General features: G+C 40.0%; 1 long non-coding RNA gene across 2 annotated transcripts in view; it reads right to left on the reverse strand.

The window, feature by feature from the left end:
* Nucleotides 1-10088: 10088 nt before the first annotated feature.
* The window catches only part of LOC118026386, a 48918-nt gene continuing 36686 nt past the window's right edge, over nt 10089-22320 (reverse strand). For both annotated transcript variants that reach the window (XR_004683556.1, XR_004683555.1), the window contains 3 exons: nt 19590-19682; nt 18294-18399; nt 10089-10131 (listed from right to left, as the gene is read on the reverse strand). This is a non-coding gene — a long non-coding RNA (uncharacterized LOC118026386). The remainder of the gene's footprint in view (nt 10132-18293; nt 18400-19589; nt 19683-22320) is intronic.

The following is a 22320-nucleotide window of genomic DNA, read 5'->3' on the forward strand; positions in this document are numbered from 1 at the left end:
ATGCAGGAGAATTCCACCTTAGACAGTGAGAACCAGAACAAAGGTTTTCTTGCCCCAAAGTGATGAAGCCAAGAGCAGGAGCAGCCCAAGGACAGCAGAGAGGAAGACCAAGAAGCACTTCATCAAAATGAAAAACACCTGTTCATCAAAAGACACTGGTAAGATTATGAATAGACCACAGACAGAAAATGCTTGAAAGCTTATATCTGACAAAGGATATGTATCTAAGAATACATAAAGATACAGCTCAAGAAGACAAGCAGCTCCATTAAAAAATGGGCAGAAGGGGACGCCTGGATGGCGCTGCCCGTTAAGTGGCTGCCTTTGGCTTGGGTCGTGACTCCGGGGTCCTGGGAGCGAGTCTGCATCGGGCTCCTTGCTCAGCGGGGAGTCTGCTTCTCCCTCTGCCTGCCGCTCCCCCTGCTAGTGCCCGCTCTCTCGCTCTCTGACAAATAAATAAATAAAATCTTTAAAAAAATGGACAGAAGATTTGAAAACGTGCTTCCCCTGAGAATGTATACAAACAGCAAAGAAGTACATGGACAGTGTGTAGCATGTCAAATGTCAATCTAAGCCACAGTGAGATAACACTATGCATCTACTAGAATAGCCGAAATTAAAAAGACCATCTGCACCAAGTGTTGGTAAGGATTTGTGTAACTGGAGCTCTCAATGCTGGTGGCAAAGCAAAATGGTAGAGTTACTTTAGAAAACAGTATGTCAGGGGCACCTGGGTGGCTCAGTCGGTGAAACATCTGCCTTCAGCTCAGGCCATGATCCCGGGGTCCTGGGATCGAGTCCCACATCGGGCTCCCTGCCCAGCGGGAGTCTGCTTCTCCCTCTCCCGCTCAACCTGCTTGTGCTTTCTCTCTCTCTGTCAAAAAAAAAAAAAAAAAAAACCTCTTAAAGAAAACAGTATGCCAGTTTCTTACATAAAGTTATATATTTACTTACTGTATTACCCAGGAATTCTACTCTTATGTATTTATCCAGGAGCACTGAAGATTTTATACTTGAATGTTCATAATAGCCCCAAATTGGAAACAACCTAAACGTGCATCCACTGGTGAGTGGAGAAACTGTGATATGCCCATAGAATAGAATACAAATTAGCAATAAAAAAGAGTACAACTTTGATACATGATGCCTAAGAACCTGGATGAATCACACAATCCATATGCTAAGTGAAAGAAACCGGACAAAAAAGATTACATTCTGTATCATTCCATTTATAGATATTCTGGAAAAGGCCACATTATAGAGCAGAAAACCATCAGCAGTTGTCAGAAGCTGGGGGTGGTGGTGAGGGGATTTACTGCAAAGGGCCGTAAGGTGACTTTACGGGGAGACAGAAATGTTCTATATTCTGATTATGGTTGTGGTTACACAACTATATACCTTTTTCAAAGCTCATCAAATTATACAATAAAAATCATGAATTTATTGTATGTAAATTATATCTAAGTCAAGCTGTTTTTTTAAAGCTATTCCTTAGCTATCAAAATTACAGATGCACATATCAGATGCACATATCCTTGGGCCCAGTAATCCCATTTCAAGAAACATTCTACAGATATACTTGCACATGTGGTATAATTTGTGCACAGGGTAATCATGGCATTGTTTGTGATGCCTCACTAAAGGGGAATGGGGTAGTTAGTGGTGGGGATGGGAGGGAGACTCTTTGCTTTTGTACATTTTGGATTTTGAATCATTGAATGTATTCTTATTTATTTTTTTAAAAAGAAACTATTGGGGCACCTGGGTAGCTCAGTCCATTAAGCATCCAACTCTTGGTTTCAGCTCAGGTCATGATCTCAGGGTCGTGGGACTGAGACCCCCATCAGCTCTGCACTCAGTGCGGAGTCTGCTTGTCCCTCTCCCTCTGCTCCTCCTCCATCCCACCCCCCCTCAAATAAATAAAATCTTTAAAAAAAAGAACAGAATTTTTTTTAGCAATTTCCATGGTCCAGGTGAGAGGTGCTGGTGTCCTGGTCAAGGATTTCCTCCCCTCAGGGCAGCTGCTTATTTATCACATGACCCCAAGCAGGTCATTCCCCTTAATCTCCACATCTGTGAAATGACTCCTTGTTCCTAGAGCCTTCGCTCCTCTCTGGCTGAGTATCATCCTCAGTTTTTCAAAATCCCAGGGTAGCGTCTGAAGTTTGGTTCTTTATGCCACCTTTTCTGTCACACTAGGTTGACGGCACCCCAGGTTGGGAAGCAGTAACTTTTCCTTGGTGCCCTGCGGGACCTGGCCCAGGGTGGGTGCTCGGGCTGCTATTTGGTAGTGTCACCACCAGATGGCAGCATGGCTCTGTTCCCAGAGGCCAGGTCTTAGATGCTGGATCTGTCCAATATGGTAGCCACTAGCCACAGAATGGTTATTGAGCACTTTAAATGTGGCTAGTCCTAATTAAGACTGTTTTACATGTAAAATACTCATAGGATTTTGAAGACTGAATATGAAAAAAGAACATAAAGTCCCTCGTTAATAATACTTTTACATTGGGCACCTGGGTGGCTCAGTCGTTAAGTGTCTGCCTTCGGCTCAGCTCATGATCCCAGAGTGCTGGGATCAAGTCCCGCATCGGGCTCCCTCCTCGGGGTGGGGAGGCCTGCTTCTCCCTCTCCCACTTCCACTGCTTGTGTTCCTGCTCTCGCTATCTCTGTCTCTGCCAAATAAATAAATAAAATAATATTTTAACATTGATTACATATTGAAACAATATTTTAGATATACTGGTTTACATAAAATACAATAAAATTTCCACCTTTTTTTTTTTAAGATTTTATTTATTTATTTGACAAAGAGAGACACAGCGAGAGAGGGAACACAAGCAGGGGGAGTGGGAGAGGGAGAAGCAGGCTTCCCGCCTAGCAGGGAGCCCAAAGCAGGGCTTGATCCCAGGACTCTGGGATCATGACCTGAGCCGAAGGCAGACAGTTAACGACTGAGCCATCCAGGCGCCCCTCCACCTTTTTTTTTTTTTTTTAACTCTTTTTAATGCGACTCTTAGAAAACTTGAACTTACACATGTGATTCACATTATATTTCTACTGGACAGTGCTGGGCTTAGACTCTCTGTAGAACCTCCCTCGCACAGAGCCAAGGAACTGGTGCCCCTGCCTCTGCCCCAAGATGGACAGCCACATGGCACATGGGTGTCACAGAACTCCTTCCCCATCACAGAGGTCCAGATCACAGCAAGGCCCCGATCAAGAAGGAGCCTCTGACCATCCTGACTGCTCCTCTCCTCAGTCAGGTCTCATGGGGAATCCATGGGGGAAGAGGCCATCCCCAGTGGGCACTGGCAGGGCTGGCCAATATGCAGCACTTTTCCTGTATTCTCTCACTGACCCCTCCCATCAGCCCAACTTCAGTGAAGAAATAGGATCAGAGGAGTGGAGAAATCTGCCCAAGTTCCCCAGCGGCGACTCACAGAGCTGTCACAAGATGTCACTAGATGCAGACTGTCTTCCTCTGCGTCACCCTGCTATCCTAGCAAACCCACTGGGGCCACAGAGGAAGGAAGGAACTATCCTTCTACATGCTCCTGAATGAGCTAGAAACCTGGACTGCCAGTCATCTCAGTTCTGCTCATGGGTTGCCTGTGATTTCCTGAAGGCAGAAATGGGGCGGCTTACCTCTCAGGCGATGCCCAAATCCTGAACAAGGGGAGAATAGCTGCTTTGTGTCCTCAGACCACACTGTCTGTGAGTGGGACATACTAGAGGGAAGACTGGCCAAGGGAAGCCCAGAGCAGAAGGCTCTCCTGGAGGCTGGCTTCATGCCAGACCCGGTGCTATGCACTTTTCTTACATTATCTCGTTTAATCCACATAGGACCCCACCAAAGTAGGTGCTATTAACCCAAATTCACAGTTGAGGAAACTAAACCATTGAGAGATCTATGTGGACAAGCAGGAGAAGCTGAGACCTTGTGGTCATAGTCTGTGCCTCTCTTGGGTCTTCAGTCTCAGCAGTGTGAGTGTGCAGACATTACCTTCCTGATGGTAGGTGAGGCTGGGTCTTGCAGAGCCCACGAGGGGCATGAAGAGGGAGGGGAACATCTAGAATCTACTCTGAATGACCTCTGAGATGGTTGGAGCAAAACCAGGAGAAAGATGCCCAGCAGGGAATGCAGATGCCCATGTCTTTTCCTTTCAAACCACTTTGGTAGATTCTTCTTCACCTACTGAATAAGAGCCAGGTATCCTAGACCTGCACTTATGGTCCCAACAGTCCAGCTGTGGATGATACTCTAGCCTCACCTTCTACAATACACATCTTTCATGCAGCCCAGTAGCCTGCTCCTGCTTCACACACATGCAACCTTGCTTACCTGTCCCCTGGCCTCTGCTCCCATTATGTTCCCCCTAGAAATGTTCTCTCCCACACAACCTGCAACAGCCCTCTCTGTCTTTGCCTGTCCTTAGCTTGCCCACTGTTCAAGGCACAGCCAGAGCATGCATGGGCTAAACATAACAATTAGGTGTACTTGACAGACAGGTAAGTTTTGTGCAGGACTGTCAGGAGACTTGAATGCTAAGATAATTAATCTAGAGAGAGCTCCTAGCATTGAAGAACAAGCAAAGGTTTGGGGGCAGGAGAGAGACCTTAAAAGCATGGTCTTTTGGAATACGAGGCAAAGGTGAGGCAGAGAGCCCAGGGAAGCTACTCAGAGACCACAGAACTCGGTGATTTCAAACAATGCCGAAGGCATCCCAGATGCGGGTTCCAGTCTAGTCCTGATACAAACCAACAACATGGCCTTGGCAGGTCACTTCTGGTGTGACAAATACACATCACAAACATAGTATTTAATTCTTACTATTACTCTGGGATTATATGCTATTTTTATCTCCAGCTTACAAATAAAGAAGCTGGGGCTTTTGGATGTTGTACTATTTCTCTAACACCACATAGCTGGTAAGGGTTGGTAGCAGGAATCCATAGGCCACATCATAATAAGAATAGCACAGATGCCTAAAGTGCTCATCTGGGACATCTATAGATACTAAACTTCAAGTGATGGCCCTGAACCAAAACATGGAAGTACCAATGGAGAGAAGACCAAGGCTCCACAGTTATTGAAGCTGCAGGAAAAAAGCACTTTATCATTAGCAGTAATATATGTCTGTGGACTGTACATGTTATAGAGCTCATTCACATCCATTATTCCAGAAGAATCTCCTGAGAGATTTGTGAGCAGAATTTAAATTCCCTGCTTTGCAAGAAGAGAAGCAGAGGCGTTTCTGGTAGAGGGTCATGCCACTCCTGCGCAACGTTCCACAGTGCCTTTCCCACTGCTATCAGTCAGGGCTCGTGGGGAGGAGGTCAACCAGACCCTCCTCAGCTTAAGCAAAAGGGAAGGATGGCAGGATGACGGGGTGGCAATGTCCCTGGACCTCAGCCTCAATTAAGACTGGGACTCAGGAGACACCAAGATCTTCCATTCCTGATTAGGACATAAAGTCATGGGGAACTATCTCTCTTACCCTTAAGATCAATAACATCAACAAAAGCCAAATACTCTACAAAATCATAGATTTAAAAAAAATGATGGGAAAGGAAAAAAAGAGAGGGGGGGAAGCAAACCATAAGAGACTCTTAACTATAGAGAGCAAACTTAGGGTTGATGGAGGGAGGTTGGGGGGGGGATGGCTAAATGGCTGATGGGTATTAAGGAGGGCACTTGTTATGATGAGTACTGGGTGTTATATATAAGTGATGAGTCACTAAATTCTACTCCCAAAACCAATATTATGCTATATGTTAACTAAAATTTAAACAAAAATTTGAAATAACAACAACAAAATGATGGTTTAGCCCATCAGAAAGCTGAGGTCACCAAGAAACCTACTAAGTTAAAATATAGAAAGTGACAGAGTCCTCTTGAAAGAAAAGGTACCCCAGTTATTTTATCATTGCAAGAGCCGCATGAAGAGGAGGAGGGTGCCATAGATATGGGTAGGAAGACTTTCTGAAAGCCAAACGGGGGCTGTTTTGACAATTTAGAACCTTCAGTAGCACCAGATGTAAAGGGAGCCTACAGCCACTGCACAGCTGTTTTCTTTTTCTTTTTCTTTTTTTTTTTAAGATTTTATTTATTTATTTGACAGAGACACAGTAAGAGAGGGAACACAAGCAGGGGGAGTGGGAGAGGGAGAAGCAGGCTTCCCGCCTAGCAGGGAGCCTGATGCGGGGCTCAATCCCAGGACCCTGGGATCATGAGCTGAGCCGAAGGCAGACACTTAACGACTGAGCCACCCAGGTGCCCCCGCACAGCTGTTTTCAACAGGCTTTCACTGAGTGCTCTTGAGAAAGACTGGGGGCAGAGGATGTGGTCCATATATACAATGGAATATTACTCAGCCATCAGAAAGGATGAATACCCAACTTTTACATCAACATGGATGGGACTGGAGGAGATTATGCTAAGTGAAATAAGTCAAGCAGAGAAAGTCAATTATCATATGGTTTCACTTATTTGTGGAACATAAGGAATAGCATGGAGGACATTAGGAAAAGGAAGGGAAAAATGAAGGGGGGGAATTGGAGGGGGATATGAACCATGAGAGACTATGGACTCTGAGAAACAAACTGAGGGTTTTAGAGGAGATGGGGGTGGGGAGATGGGTTAGCCCGGTGATGGGTATTAAGAAGGGCACGTACTGCATGGAGCACTGGGTGTTATACAAAAACAATGAATCATGGGTCACTACATCAAAAACTAATGATGTATTGTATGGTGACTAACATAATATAATAAAATTAAATTAAATTAAAAAAAAAGACTGGGGGTAGAGCAACAGAGCTGAAAGAGACTTCCTCTGAGGCACAGACACTCACAGATGGCTGAAAAACCTAGAACAAAAAAGGAAAACAGAAGAACTCCACAGGAACTGTGGCCATTACACTGGGTATGGGGCAGTGGTGGTCCACAGAATGGGGACAGGTCAGGGAGACAAGAGAATTGGCCAAGGGGGCAGGCAGCATTTGCTGAAGTCTGGGGGACAGTGGGAGGACTGAAGGGACTGTAAGACACTCAGGATCTTACAAGAAATAGGAGGCAGTGGCCTCCACAGCTGTCAGCTTCAACAAAGGAAGGACTCTTGACCCAGAATTGGCCCCGATAGTGGAACAAACAAACAGAAACTAAAATAACAAAAACAGCTGACTATTTTAAGGAATCTAGTGGAAAGAGAGAACGACATGAACAGTGGGGAATTTTGGCATACAGTTGAAAGCTTTTTTTCTTCAAAAAGAAATGCTAGAAATAAAAGATACATCAGAGAAGAAAAAAATCTTTCAATGGACTTACCAGCATGATACAGCAAAGAATAGATAAACTCAAGATAAGTCAACAGAAAGTAGTCAAATTGAAACACAAAAAGTAAAGAGTAGAAAAATAGTGTTAAGAAGATTTTTTAATGAATAATAATACATCAAAAACAATTGGGTTTATCCCAGAAATGCCATTCACTTAACATTTGAAAGTCAATGTAAAACCCCATATTGATAAGCTTGAAAGAGGAAAAAAAAGATCATTTAAGCAGACACAGAAAAAGTAATTGATAAAGTCTAATCCATTCATAATTTGTAAAACCTGTCAGCAAACTATGAACAGAAGGAAACTTTCTCAACCTGTGAAACCTATAGTTGATATCATACTGAATGAAAGTTTTCTCTTCTAACAGCAGAAACAAGACAAGGTGCCCAGGATGTCCACTCTCACCACTTCTGTTCAATGCTGAATTGGGGGACAGTGGAATAAGTGCAAAACAATAAATAAAAGGTATCCAAAATGGAAAGGAAAAAGTAAAAATGTCTTTGTTCACAAATGGCATGACCATCTATGTAGACAATCCAATGATTAATTCCAAGGAAACTAATAAGTTTAGCAACTTGCAAAAAAGATTCTTTTAAATGTGTTTTTATAATGAACATTTTTATAAAGAATGATCAGAAATTAAGTTTATCACAGGGCACCTGGGTGGCTCAGTCGTTAAGCGTCTGCCTTCGGCTCAGGTCATGATCCCGGGTCCTGGGATCGAGCCCCGCATCGGGCTCCCTGCTTGGCGGGAGGCCTGCTTCTCCCTCTTCCACTCCCCCTGCTTGTGTTCCCTCTCTCGCTGTGTCTCTGTCAAATAAATAAATAAAATCTTAAAAAAAAAAAAAAAAGAATGGGGGTGCCTGGGTAACTCAGCCGTTAAGCGTCTGCCTTCGGCTCAGGTCATGATCCCAGGTCCTGGGATCGAGTCCCGCATCGGGCTCCCTGCTCCGCGGGAAGCCTGCTTCTCCCTCTCCCACTCCCCCTGCTTGTGTTCCCTCTCTCACTGTCTCTCCCTCTGTCAAATAAATAAAAAAAAATCTTTAAAAAAAAAATTTAAAAAAAAAGAAATTAAGTTTATCACAATAATATTTATAATATCACCAAAAACAAAATTCTGACAGATAAATATGAAAAAATATCTGTAAGATCTAGAACTACAAAACATTGCTTTTAAAAGATGTTTTAAGGGGCACCTGGGTAGCTCAGTCAGTTAAGCATCCAACTCTTTTTTTTTTTTTTTTAAAGATTTTATTTATTTGACAGAAAGAGAGAGACATCAAGAGAGGGAACACAAGCAGGGGCAGTGGGAGAGGGAAAAGCAGACCTTCCATGGAGCAGGGAGCCTGGCACAGGGCTCGATCCCAGGACCTTGGGACCATGACCTGAGCTGAAGGCAGATGCTTAATGACTGAGCCACCCAGGTTCCCCAAGCATCCAACTGTTGATTTCGGCTCTAAGTCATGATCTCGGTTGTGAGATCAAGCCCTGTGTTGGGCTCCATGCTGGGTGCAAAGATTCTCTCTCCCTCTCCCTCTCCTCCCGCCTCCCTGTCTTAAAAAAAAAAAAAAAGACATTTTAAAAAATACTTTGTTCGTGTATAGGAAGGTGCAATGTTATTAAGATGTTAATTCTCGGGCGCTTGGGTGGCTCAGTTGGTTAAGCCACTGCCTTAGGCTCAGGTCGTGATCCTGGAGTCCCGGGATCGAGTCCCGCATCGGGCTCCCTGCTCGGCTGGGGGTCTGCTTCTCCCTCTGACCCTCCCCCCTCTCATGTGCTCTCTCTCTCATTCTCTCTTTTTCAAATAAATAAATAAATAAATCTTTAAAAAAAAATTTTTTTAAAAAGATGTTAATTCTCCCTAAATTGATCTACTGATTCACTAAAACTCCAACCAAAATACCAGAAGATTTTTTTTAGGAATTGACAAGCTGATTCTAAAATTCATATGGAAATGCAAAAATCTAGAAGAATCTAAACTACTTAAAAAAAACAAAACAGAACAAAGTTGTAATTTCAAGACTAAGAAAATCTAATTTCAAGACTTACTAGAAAGCCACAACGATCAAGACAGTGTGGTGTTGACATCAAGATAGGCAAATAGTAAATGGGACAGAATTGAGAGTCTAGAAATAGGTTCACACATATACAGAAAACTGGGTTTTGACAAAGATACAAAGGCAACTCAGTTGATAAAGGATAATCTTTTCAATAAATAGGGCTGGAATAATTATATACCCATATGCAAAACAAAAAAAAAATGAACTTCAGTCCATACCTCCCACCATATTAAAAATTAATTCAGAATATAGACCTAATCAGAAAACCCAAAAGTATAAAACGTACAGCAGAAATTCAGCACAGTTATAGGATACAAAATAAAATACAAAAATGAATTGCATTTCTATATACTAACAACACACATTTGGAAACCAAAATTAAAATCACAATACCATTTAAAATTTTTCCAAAGAAACAGAAATAATTAGGTATAAGTCTAATTAAACATGTATAGGATCTGTATGATGAAAATTATAATATGCTGATAAAAAAGAATCAAAGAACTCCTATAAATGAAGAGACGCACAGTGACCATGAACTGGAAAACAACACAGTAAAAATGTCAATTTTAGGGGTGCCTGGGTGGCTCAGTCGTTAAGCATCTGTCTTCAGCTCAGGTCGTGATCCCAGGGTCCTGGGATAGAGCCCCGCATCCGGCTCCCTGCTTGGCGGGAAGCCTGCTTCTCCCTCTTCTGCTCCCCCTGCTTCTGTTCCCTCTCTCGCTGTGTCTCTCTCTGTCAAATAAATAAATAAAATCTTTAAAAAAAAAAAGTCAATTTTACCTAAATTCATTGTTAGGTTCAATGCAATTCCTAGCAAAACCCCAGCAAGGTTTTGTGAATTTATTCTAAAGTTAAATGGAAAGGCACAGGACCTAAATAGCTAAAACAATTAAAAAGAATAAGAAAGTGGGAACTTACTATATAGTTACAGTAATCAAGACAGTGTGGGGCTGGCAGCAGGTTAGATGCATAGATCAACAGAAGAGACTAGAGATCCCAAAATAGATCTATTTGAAATACCCAACTGATTTTTTACAAAGGTGCAAAAGTATTGCGATGGAAGATTTGCTTTTTTGGCAAACAGTGCTGGAGCAATTGGACATTCCTGGGGAGGGAGGGAATGAATCTCAAACTAACCCTTACACCTTATATAAAAACTAACTCAAAATGGATCACAGACTTAAATGTAATGCATAAAACTTCTACCAAAAGAGGGGGAGACAGAGAGAGGTGGGGGGGGCAAACCATAGGAAACTCTTGACTGTGGAGAACAAACTGGGGGTTGTGGAGGAAGGTGGGTGGGGGAGGGGCTGAGTGATGGGTATTGAGGAGGGCACTTGTGATGAGCACTGGGTGTTGTATGTAGGTGATGAGTCACTAAATTCTACACCTGAAGCCAAAAAAAGGAAAAAAGGCTTTGAGACCTAAGACAAGGAGGATTAGGCCTAGAATTCTTAGCCTTGACACAAAAAGCATGATTCATAAAAAGGAACTTTTATAAATTGAACACAATCAAAATTTTAAACTTTCACTCTGTAAAAGAGAATAAAAAAGCAAGCTACCAGCTGGGAGAAAATAGTTTCAAACTACAAATTCAACAAAAGACTTGTATCTAGAATATCTCAAAACTCAAAAGCAAAAAAAAATCAAACAACCCAATTTTTAAAAAGGTCAAAAAGAAAAAAAGAAAAAAAACATTTCACTGAAGAAGATATACAGATGACAAATAAGCACGAGAAGATGGTCAATATCATTAGCCATTAGGGAAATACAAATTAAAACTACAATGAGGTATCACTATACACTTATCAAAACAGGCAAAATAAAAGTAGTGTTAACACCAAATGCTGGGGAGGATGTGAAAAAACTGGATTGCTCATACATTGCTATTGGGAATGTAAAATGATACAATTACTCTGGAAAAGAATATGGCAGTGTTTGGTTTTTTTTTTAAGATTTTATTTATTTATTTGAGAGAGAAAGAATGAGACAGAGAGAGAGCATGAGAGGGGGGAGGGTCAGAGGGAGAAGCAGACTCCCTGCTGAGCAGGGAGCCTGATGCAGGACTCGATCCCGGGACTCCAGGATCATGACCTGAGCTGAAGGCAGTCACTTAACCAACTGAGCCACCCAGGCACCCAGAATATGGCAGTTTCTTATAAAACTAAGTATGTCCCTACCATATGGCCCAGAAATCATGCTCTGTAGTATTTATCACAAAGAAACAAAAAATTATACTCATACAAAAACATGTGCATAAATGTTCACAGCAGCTTTATTTTTAATGCCCAAAAACTAGGAACAATGAGTGAATGCTACTCAGCCATCAATAGTAACACAGCAGCTTGGATGGATACAAGGGAATTATGCTAAGTGAAAAAAGCCAACCTCAAATGGTAACATACAAATAATTTCACTTAGGGGCACCAGGGTGGCTCAGTTGGTTGAGCATCCAACTCTTGGTTTCAGCTCAGATCATGATCTCAGGGTTCTGAGATTGAGCCCTGGGACGGGCTCCACACTAAATGGGGAGTCTGCCTCCCCCCTCTCTCTCTCCCTCTGCTCCTTCCCCTGCTCATGCACTCTCTCTCTCTCTCACTGAAATAATTAAATATTTTATTTATTTATTTTAAAATATATTTTTTAAAGATTTTATTTATTTATTTGAGAGAGAGAGACCCAGCGAGAGAGGGAACACAAGCAGGGGGAGTGGGAGAGGGAGAAGCAGGCTCCTGGCTGAGCAGGGAGCCTGATGTGGGGCTCGATCCCAGGACTCCGGGATCACGACCTGAGCCGAAGGCAGACACTTAAGGACTGAACCACCCAGGTGCCCCTACTTTTAGATATTTTTAAAAAATAATTTCACTTACATAACATTCTGGAAATGCTAAAATTATAGAAATGGAGATCACATTAATGATTATCAGGGATGAGGAAGAGGGAGGAAGAAAGGTAGCTGTGGCTATAAAAGGACAGTGATCCTTATGATGAAACTCTTCTGTATCTTGACTGTGGTGCTAGTCACATGTATCTACACATGTGATAAAATCACATAAAACTACACACACACATGTACACACACACAAATGAGGGCCTGGAAAACATGAAATCTAAACAAGGCTGATGGGTTGTACTGATGTTAATTTCTTGGATGTGACATTGTAGTGCAATTATGTAAGATGTTACCACTGTGGAAAATGGGTGAAGAGTATTTGTGATCCCTCTGTACTATTTCTGAAGTTGCATGTGAATCTACAATTATCTTAAAACAAAAAGCTTAAGGAACAACAACAACAAAACCTTATAAATAAAACACAAGAGAAAATCATTATGACCTTAGGTTAGGCAAAGATTTCTTAGATACAACATCAAAAGCATGATCCATAAGAAAACCAATTAATAAATTGGTCTTCATCAAAATAAAAAACTTCTGATCTTCAAAAGACCTTGTTAAGAAAAATAGGAAAGAAACCACTGGCTGGGAAAAAAAATGTATTTGCAAATCAAATATCTGAAAAAGAACTCATATCCAAATGTAGAAAGAACACTCAAAACTCAATTAAAAAGGACTCATATGACTCATTTCTTAAAATGGGCAAAAGTTTGAACAGAAATTCTACCAAAGAAGATGTACAGATAACAAATAAGCACATGAATTAGAAACTCAAGATCATTAGTCATTAGGGAAATACAAATGAAAACCACAATAAATACCACCACACACTTATTGGAATGGCTAAAATTGAGGGGGCATGAGGAAACATTTGGAGATGATGGAGTGATGGTTTTATGTATGGCATACATATGTAAAAGCTTACTAAATTTTAAATTTTATATCAAATTTTAATGTATACTTTATCAAATTTAAAGTGTATGTTTTAAATATGTGTTATTTATGCTAAATGAAATAAGTCAGTCAGAGGAAGACAAATACCATATGATTTCACTCATATGTGGAATTTAAGAAGCAAAACAGATGAACATAGGGGAAGGGAAGGAAAAATAAGACAAAAACAGAGAGGGAGGCAAACCATAAGAGATTCTTAACTCTAGGAGACAAACTGAGGGTTGGAGGAGTGGTGGGTGGGGGAATGGGGCAACTGGGTGATGGGCAATAAGGAAGACACTTGATGTAATGAGCCCTGGGTGTTATATGCAACTGATGAATCACTAAATTCTACCTCTGAAACTAATAATATAATATATGTTAATTAAATTGAACTTAAATAAAAAAAGTTTAAAATATGTGTCATTTATTACATGTCAATTATTATTCAATAAAGCTGTTTTTTAAAAATGGAATACAGCCTCTGAAGCATGTGACACAATATCAGTCTAACCTATGTGTTGTTGAAGTACAAGAAAAAGAATGGGACAGATGAAATATTTGAAGATATGATGGCCAAGATTTAACAAAATTAGTGAAATATAGCCACCCATGAATCCAACATGACCTATGAAACACAAACAGATAAATGCAAAGAAGTCCACATATAGTCACAGTCTAGTCAAACTGCTAAAATCAAAAGATAACAAAATTGTGAAAGCGGCCAGGGAAAAAAAATAAAAGACATAATACATGTACAGGAACGGTGAGAAGAAAAATAACTGACATCTCATCAGAAGCAGTGACAGCCAGAAGACAATGGAAGCACATCTTTGAAGAGATGAAAGACAGACTGTCAGCTTACAATTCCATATCCAGTGAAAATACTCTTCAAAAATGAAGGCAAAATAAAGATACTATCAGACAAAGGCTGAAAGATTTTGTCTCTAGTACACCAGACCTATACAAGATGTGAAAAGTCCTTTAGGGTAAAAAAGAAAGGATACCAGAGAGAAACTCAGTTCTACAGGGAGAAATGAAACACCAGACAAAGTAATATCTTTTTGAAAGACATACCATTGTGTCAGCTGGATCTTCCAGAAAGTTAATGACAAGATAGTTAGGAGTGCAAGAGGTTTATTGAGGGTGATGTCTTTGAAAGATAAGAGGGCTCAGAATTTGGCAGGTGAAGCCTTTAGACCACAATGTAAGTTGAACATCTGAGAAAGGAATGGGAAAGGGAGCAGGATTTGGCAGGAAGTTCTTTTGAAATTTTAGCCAGTCTAATAGGGAGCTCCATAGCAAAGCAAACCCACCAGAGAAGCCATGCACTGTGCTGGAATGGTCAAGTCCTGGCCAGCCCACCATGCTTATTCATCAGCTGCAGGCTGCCTAAGGAACCATGACCTCAGTTCTAAAGCTGAGGCAGGTCCTGGATGTTCTTTAACCAGAGGCTCTCAAATAATTGCACTTCTCACAGCTGAACAGTGAGTGTTTTCTTAAAGGCAGATCTGAGCAGCACACCTAGTCTATGGATTCCTAAACTGTATAAGTGAAAATAGCAACATAACATGAGGATTTTAGTCTATAGTGAAGTAACATATATGACAACAAAGACACAGAGTATGGGAGGGTGCCAGTTAGAAATACCCTGTATAAAGTTCCCATATTGCCCATGAAACAACATATTATATTTTAAAGGTAGACAGCGATAAGTTACATATGTATATGGTGATCTCCAGAGTAGCGGCTCCAAACTTTTTTGGTTTCAGGACTCCTTTAGACACTTAAAAAATTATTGAAGATACCAAAGAATTTCTGTTTAAATGGGTTAAGTCTATCACTATTTACACATTAAAAATTAAGACTGAGAAAATTGTAAAATAATTACTGTAAAATAATAATAAGCACATTACATGTTAAAGTAGATTTTATGAAAAATAACTATTTTTTCAAAACAAAAAAATGGTGAAAGAGTGGCATTGTTTTACATTTGCAAATCTCTCTTTAATATCGGACTTAAAAGAAGACAAGTACATTCTCATATCTACTTCTTTGGTTTGTGGTGATAACACTTTTTTTGTTGAAGTATATGATCAAAATCTAGCCTCATACCAATATGTAGTTGGAATGCGGGAGTTGTTTTAATAGTTTTTAAAGATAATTATGGGTATTCTACTTTGATACTATGCTGAAATTCAACAACTGGTGGTTTCTTAGAGGAATGCAATGTGGAATCTGAATACCTATCAATAAATTCTCATATTGTTTACATTAAAATCCATTAGGCTAATAGTAATCAAAACAATATGGTACTGGCACAAAAATGGACACATAAATCAATAGAATAGAATAGAAAACCCAGAAATAAACCCACACTTATATGGTCAATTAATCTAGACAAAAGAGGTAAGAATATGCAATGGAAAAAAAAGACAGTCTCTTCAACAAATGGTGCTGGGAAAACTGGACAGCTGCATGCAAAAGAATGAAACTGGACCACTTTCTTACACCATACATAAAAATAAACTCAAAATGGATTAAAGACATAGATGTGAGACCTGAAACCAAAAAAACTCCTAAAAGAAAACATAGACAGTAATCTCTTGAACATCAGTCTTAGCAATATATTTATGGATATGTCTCCTCAGGCAAGGGGGAAAAAAATCAAAATAAACTATTGGAACTACACCAAAATAAAACACTTTTGCACAGAAAAGGAAACCATCAATAAATCAAAAAGGCAAACTACTGAAAGATATTTGCAAATGATATACTCAAAAGGGGTTAGTATCCAAAATATGTAAAGAATTCATACAACTCAACAACAACAAAAAAACAAAACACACAAACAACCCAATCTTAAAATAGGCAGAGGATCTAAACTGACATTTTTCCAGAGAAGCATACAGAAGGCCAATAGACACATTAAAAGATGCTCAACATCACTCGTCATCAGGGAAATGCAAATCAAAACCATAATGAGCTATCAACTCACACTGGTCAGAATGGCTAAAATCAAAAAGACAAAAAAACGTGTTGATGAGGATGTGGAGAAAAAGGAACCCATGGGCACTGTTGATGGGAGTGCAAACTGGTGCAGCCACTGTGGAAAACAGTATGTAAGTTTCTCAAAAAATTAAAAATAGAAATATCATATAATCTAGCAATTCCACTACTATGTATTTACCCAAAGAAAATGAAAAGACTAATTTGAAAAATACATGCACCCCTATGTTTATTGCAACATGATTTACAATAGCCAAGAAAAAGAAGCAGCCCAAGTGTCCATCAGTAGGTGAATGGATAAAGAAAATGTGGTATATATACAATGGAATATTACTCAACCATAAAAATAACGAGATATTGGGTGCCTGGGTGGCTCAGTTGGTTAAGCGACTGCCTTCGGCTCGGGTCATGATCCTGGAGTCCCGGGATCGAGTCCCGCTTCGGGCTCCCTGCTCGGCGGGGAGTCTGCTTCTCCCTCTCCCACTCCCCGTTTGTGTTCCCTCTCTCGCTGTGTCTTTCTCTGTCAAATAAATAAATAAAATCTTTAAAAAAAAATAATAACGAGATATTGCCATTAGCAATAACATGGATGGACCTAGAGGGTATTATGCTAAGTGAAATAAATCAGACAGAAAAAGACAAATACCATATGATTTCACTAACAGTGAAATCTAAAAACCAAAACAAATGAACAAACACACAGACTTTTAAATACAGAGAAGAAACTAGTGGTTTCCAGAGGGGCGGGTAGGGGTGGGTCAAACAGATAAAGAGGATTAAGAAGTACAAACTTCCAGTTATAAAATACAGAGATGAAAAATCACGGAGATGAAAAGTACACCAGAGAGAACACAGTCAATAATACAGTAATAACTTTGTAAGGTGACCAATATCTATATCTATCATGGTGAGGGAGTAATGTATAAATTGTCAAGTCAGTATGTTTTATACCTGAAACTAATACAACACTGTATGTCAATTATACTTCAATAATAATTTTAAAATCCATTAGCCTATTTTTACACTTTGAATAGATCTTTTATACATGATTTTATTACATCATGCATTGGTTATTTGGAAAATACTGGTTTACTGAGATATGTAGGTCTTTCAAATGTTAACACATTTCATTATATAATATCAAAAAATATCATTAATATCACCAATGACCTAATAAGAAACATATCTAAATATTGGGAAAGTGCCAAACTCTCACACATTTACGAATTTCCACAATTCTTTTTTTTAAATCTCCATAATTCTAAATTTTGCTTGAAAGATGAAATTGTATTAGGAACATAGAGTGTCAGAGATGACAGTCTCATCTTACTCATTTTTGAGAAATTGTCTGCCAAATACCCAAATCTGAGTATTCATATTTTTATCTGTCAGTAGTTTTTCAAGGAAGAAATGGTTTTCCTATGAGACAAAATCAGCTACTTCAATCACAAACACAAATAATTGCTCAAAAATGCTTTCTGCTACTTCCCATTTTGTCACACAGAGTATTAAAAAGTCATGTATTCAAGGATCAAGATTTAAATAGAATTAATAAATTTTATTTCATCAACAGAAATCTTAAGTGACACTGGCTTTTTTTAGAAAAACCCTTTTAAGTGTGTGGCAGTAAAGAATGACTACTAGTACAGTTCGGTGCCACTACCTTGATTCATGCTAAATGGATCAATAGTTTTGCTTATTGCTTTGTACCATCTGTGTGAAGGTTAACACATTTAAAAAGGCAAACAGCATCTGAAATATACTATACAAATAATAAATTATAAAAATAACTTAATCTTTGGATCCTCTAAAGAATCTTGGGGTCCCCTAGGAGGTCCATGGACCACACTTTGAAAACTGCTGTTTGTCAACTGATCAGGTAATGTACCATCTTCTTAGTTAGGGTTCTCCCAAATGTCAGTATTTGGAGATCTTTTCTCTGGGGCAGGTGTTTCTACAATCCCCTGCCTTGAAGGGATAGGAATGAAATGAGAATTCTCCATCAATAGGAGTTCTGTGAAAATAAAGGGGCTAAGGGTTTCAATATTCAAACTCTCACCCAACATTCCAGTATATTACTCCAACCTCATGCCTGGAAGTCAGACCTCTCTGGTTCAATTTCTCCATAGAAGACACCTCCTGGAAAATTTCACCTGTCTTCATGGCTGGAATAAAGAAACTCTGGATTGGACTATGTTGTGTTCAGATTTAAACAATCCCTCCTCGTTGCTCGCCAATCTTTCATGGTGTTTGGTACTTCCAATTCATCAACTTCCCTAGCCACATTTCATGAACAACTCATATAATGAAAGGTCAGGGTACACATGAATCTCCTGAGATCAGGTCAGAGCTGATACTCCATCTCTGATGCCCTGTTGGCCACCTTTACAGCCACTGGATGATCATCCTGTGCACATGGTCTCTATCCACACATAACCTTCCTCTGCTTTTCTTAACTTCAGGTCTGTGGTGGATGCTAGAATGTGCCACCTAGATCCCTCTTCAGGAATGAAGAATCATTATCCCAGCTGCTGGAGGTACAATTGGCAGGCAACCCTCAGTCCCAGACCGTTTTGGAGATTGCCTTGGCTGCAGACAGTCAGTTCATACTAGGTGCCTTTACAGATTGGTCCCAGCATCCAATAACTGATCAACATGTGAGCCTAAAACCCAACTCTCTTATCCCAAGTCAGGGCAACTCTGAAAGGCCATCTGAGTTCCACAGACCCTAATGTATGTGGCTGGCTGTAGTCATTGTTAAACTTCCCTACTCAATGTCTCTGCCCAGTCCTGCTTCCTTCCCCTCTTTTAAAATGTTGATCCTGAAAGCATAAATAATAAATGTTCTGCAAACTAGCCTCTACCTCAGAGTCTGCTTTCTGGGGAATTCACCCAATCTGTGACCAAGTCAAAATGATGTCTTAGTTTTATTTGTAAGATCATTTCCATATCATTACTTCTTCCTTGGGCACCATCCTGCAAATGTGTACATGGATTCAAAAAAGCAGAGCTCCAGTCTCAAGAGGTTATGGTACATTCCAGAATTACTGGGTAAAAAGAACAAGTAGCTTCTTCATGCCTCACTTTACCTCTTCTGTGAAATGGATTACTTGCCCAACTCAAAATAATTGTGTGGAAAGCACTGGAGTCCTATCTCTGCCTCTCACTAGTTATATGACCTCATATAAATCATCTCATTCCTTTGGGATTGATTCCTCATCTGTAATGATGTCTACTACTTATTGAACAAAATGCTAAGAGTGTTACATGCATAATTTTCCATCACCTACATAACCATGTTTGAGGTGCATATTGTCATCATGATGCTGGAGCTTAGGAAGTCAAAGTTGCTCACCTGAGATCACAAAACTCTTAGTTGCTGGCTCTGAATTCAGACTGAATTCCAGGCTGTTCCAAAGCCTGAGCTCTTAGCAATATCTTCTGCAATCTAAAACAGAGGAACAGTGTTAATAACGGCCCTTCTAGTGCTATGGTGCTAGGTATAAAAAGAGGGAGGGGTGCCTGGGTGGCTCAGATGGTTAAGCGTCTGCCTTCGGCTCAGGTCATGATCCCAGGGTCCTGGGATCGAGTCCCGCATCGGGCTCTCTGCTCCTTGGGAGCCTGTTTCTCCCTCTGCTTCTCTCTCTCTCTCTCTCTGTCTCTCTCTGTCTCTCGTGAATAAATAAATAAAATCTAAAAAAAAAAAAAAAGAGGGAAATGAGGGCGCCTGGATGGCTCAGTCATTAAATGTCTGCCTTCGGCTCAGGTCATGATTCCAGGGTCCTGGGATCGAGCCCCACATCAGGGTCCCTCCTTGGTGGGAAGCCTGCTCTCCTTCTCCCCCTCCCACTGCTTGTGTTCCTGCTTTCGCTATCTCTGTCTCTGTTAATAAAAAAATCTTAAAAAAGAAAAAAAAGAGGGAAATGAGGGAAGGATTATGGAATGACTTTGTGACTAGTAAAATACTGGACAAGTGATACTAATAACTCAACAGTGTTGAGAGGGAAAGGCTTTATTTGCTATGTTGATGAGAGAAACAGCTGGCTTATTCCAGCAGTTCCATGTAAAAGGAAACTAGCATTTGCAATACAAAAATGTTCAGTTAATCAAGACAGCTATCTGGAGCCAACATAGAGCTACCCTTGAGCATCTTTCCAGAACTGATTGCTGGGATGCTAATTTGAATGAAAACATTGTTTCTTCAAAAGAACATCTTTCATAGTGCTAAGAATTAAGATTCTTAGGAAGATGGGGATTCCAACATGGGAAAGTTAGGAGCTCAGAAAATCTTCTTCTCCAAAAATAAAACAAAACAATAAAACTGGAGAAAATTTGTCAAAAATCAATGATTTCAGGACTCCAAAAATTGACAAAAAGACAACAAACTTAGAATTTAGTCATGAAAAACTACTGAATGATGCAGTATGTGGCCTTATTACTGGGACTGCTCCTACTTCCCCACCCAGCTGGGTCAGTTTCAGTTTTATAAGGGTGGGGCAAGCCCTGAAAACCAAGACTCACTGTGAGGGAGACTTACTTTCTTTGGAGCAGAATGCAAAAACAAACAAAAACCTACACCCAACAATGTTATCAGGAAGAGTAGCATCTAGCATCTAGGTAGCAAAAAAGGGTGGGGGGAATACCAGTGAACCAACTACTCTGAGGCTTCAGTCTTGGCTAGGGAAAGCAAAGGACCAAAAGACTAGTCAGAAATTTAACAAGGATACAAATGGAGAACCTTAATGAGCTCTCCACATGCCCCAGGCTTACTGGAAGGCTGCAACATGTGCAGGAGAAACCAGAGGGAATTTAAGCCATCTATACATTCTTGGATGACCGTAAGAGTGTCCGCACATGTGGAAACGTGAGATGGCCCAAGAGAAATAAAAGCTAAAGGGGACTTGAAAATGGCCTGAACTTTGAATACATTCCCCAAACTACGCATAGATATATTAGCAACGAGTGGGAACCTTATTGGCTCAAGGTGTTTGAACAGAACCTCTGACTAATCTTTGGCTGACAACTAAGATATGCTGAAGCAGAAGCAACTTCTAGAAAGCCAGGCTTACAAAAAATAAACAAACAAACAAACAAATAAATAAAGTGAGCATAGACACCCACAGCTGCACATTGTCAGAAAGATGAACACCACGGAATTAGTCCAGACTAGTTTACTACACAAAAAACAAACAACAACAACAATAACTCTCAGGGGAACGAACAAGAATCCACAGTTCCTGCAAAATGTTTTCTAAAATGCCAACTTTTATACAAAAGAATTACCAGATATGTAAAGAAATAGTGTGAATAATACTTAGGAAATAAAGCAGTCAGTAGAAACTATCTCTGACTAATCTCAGACAATGGAATTGGCAGACAAAGATGTACAAGAAAACTATTTTAAATATATATATTTCAAAGAAATAAAGGAAACCACATCTAAATAATTAAAGGAATAAATGATGACAGTGCTCAAGTAGAGAATATCATTAAGAGAAAGAAATTGCTTTTAAAAACAACACAGTGGAAATTCTGAGATGAAAAATTACAATAACTGAAATGAAAATTTTGCCAGCAAGTCTCAAGAAAAGATTTGTGATGGTGAAAGAAAGAATAAATAAACTTGAAGACAGCTCAATGGAAATCTTCCAATAAGACAAGCAGAGAGAAAATGATTTTTTTTTTTTTAAATGGACAGTGCCAGGGCCCCTGGGTGGCTCATTTGGTTAAGCATTGGCCTTTGGCTCAGGTCATCATCCTAGGGTTCTAGGCCCATGTTGGGCTCCCTGCTCAGTGGGGAGCCTGCTTCTCTCTTTCCATCTGCCCCTCCCTCATGTTCTCTGTCTCTCAAATAAATAAAATCTTTTAAAAAGATGAACAGTGCCACAGAAAAGTGTGAAACAACATCAAATGCACCAAAATATATGTAATGGAGCTCTAGAAGTAGAAGAAACAGAGATGTGCAGAAAAAATATATTTGAAGAAATGATGGCCAAAACCTTCCTAAATTTGATAAAAAATGTTAATTTACATACCTAAGAAGCACAATGTGCTTCTTAGAGACTCACACCTATACACATCATAGT

Source organism: Mirounga leonina, unplaced genomic scaffold (assembly GCF_011800145.1).
Source record: "Mirounga leonina isolate KUSES-001 unplaced genomic scaffold, KU_Mleo_1.0 Mir_224, whole genome shotgun sequence".
Taxonomy (NCBI): Eukaryota; Metazoa; Chordata; class Mammalia; order Carnivora; family Phocidae; genus Mirounga; species Mirounga leonina.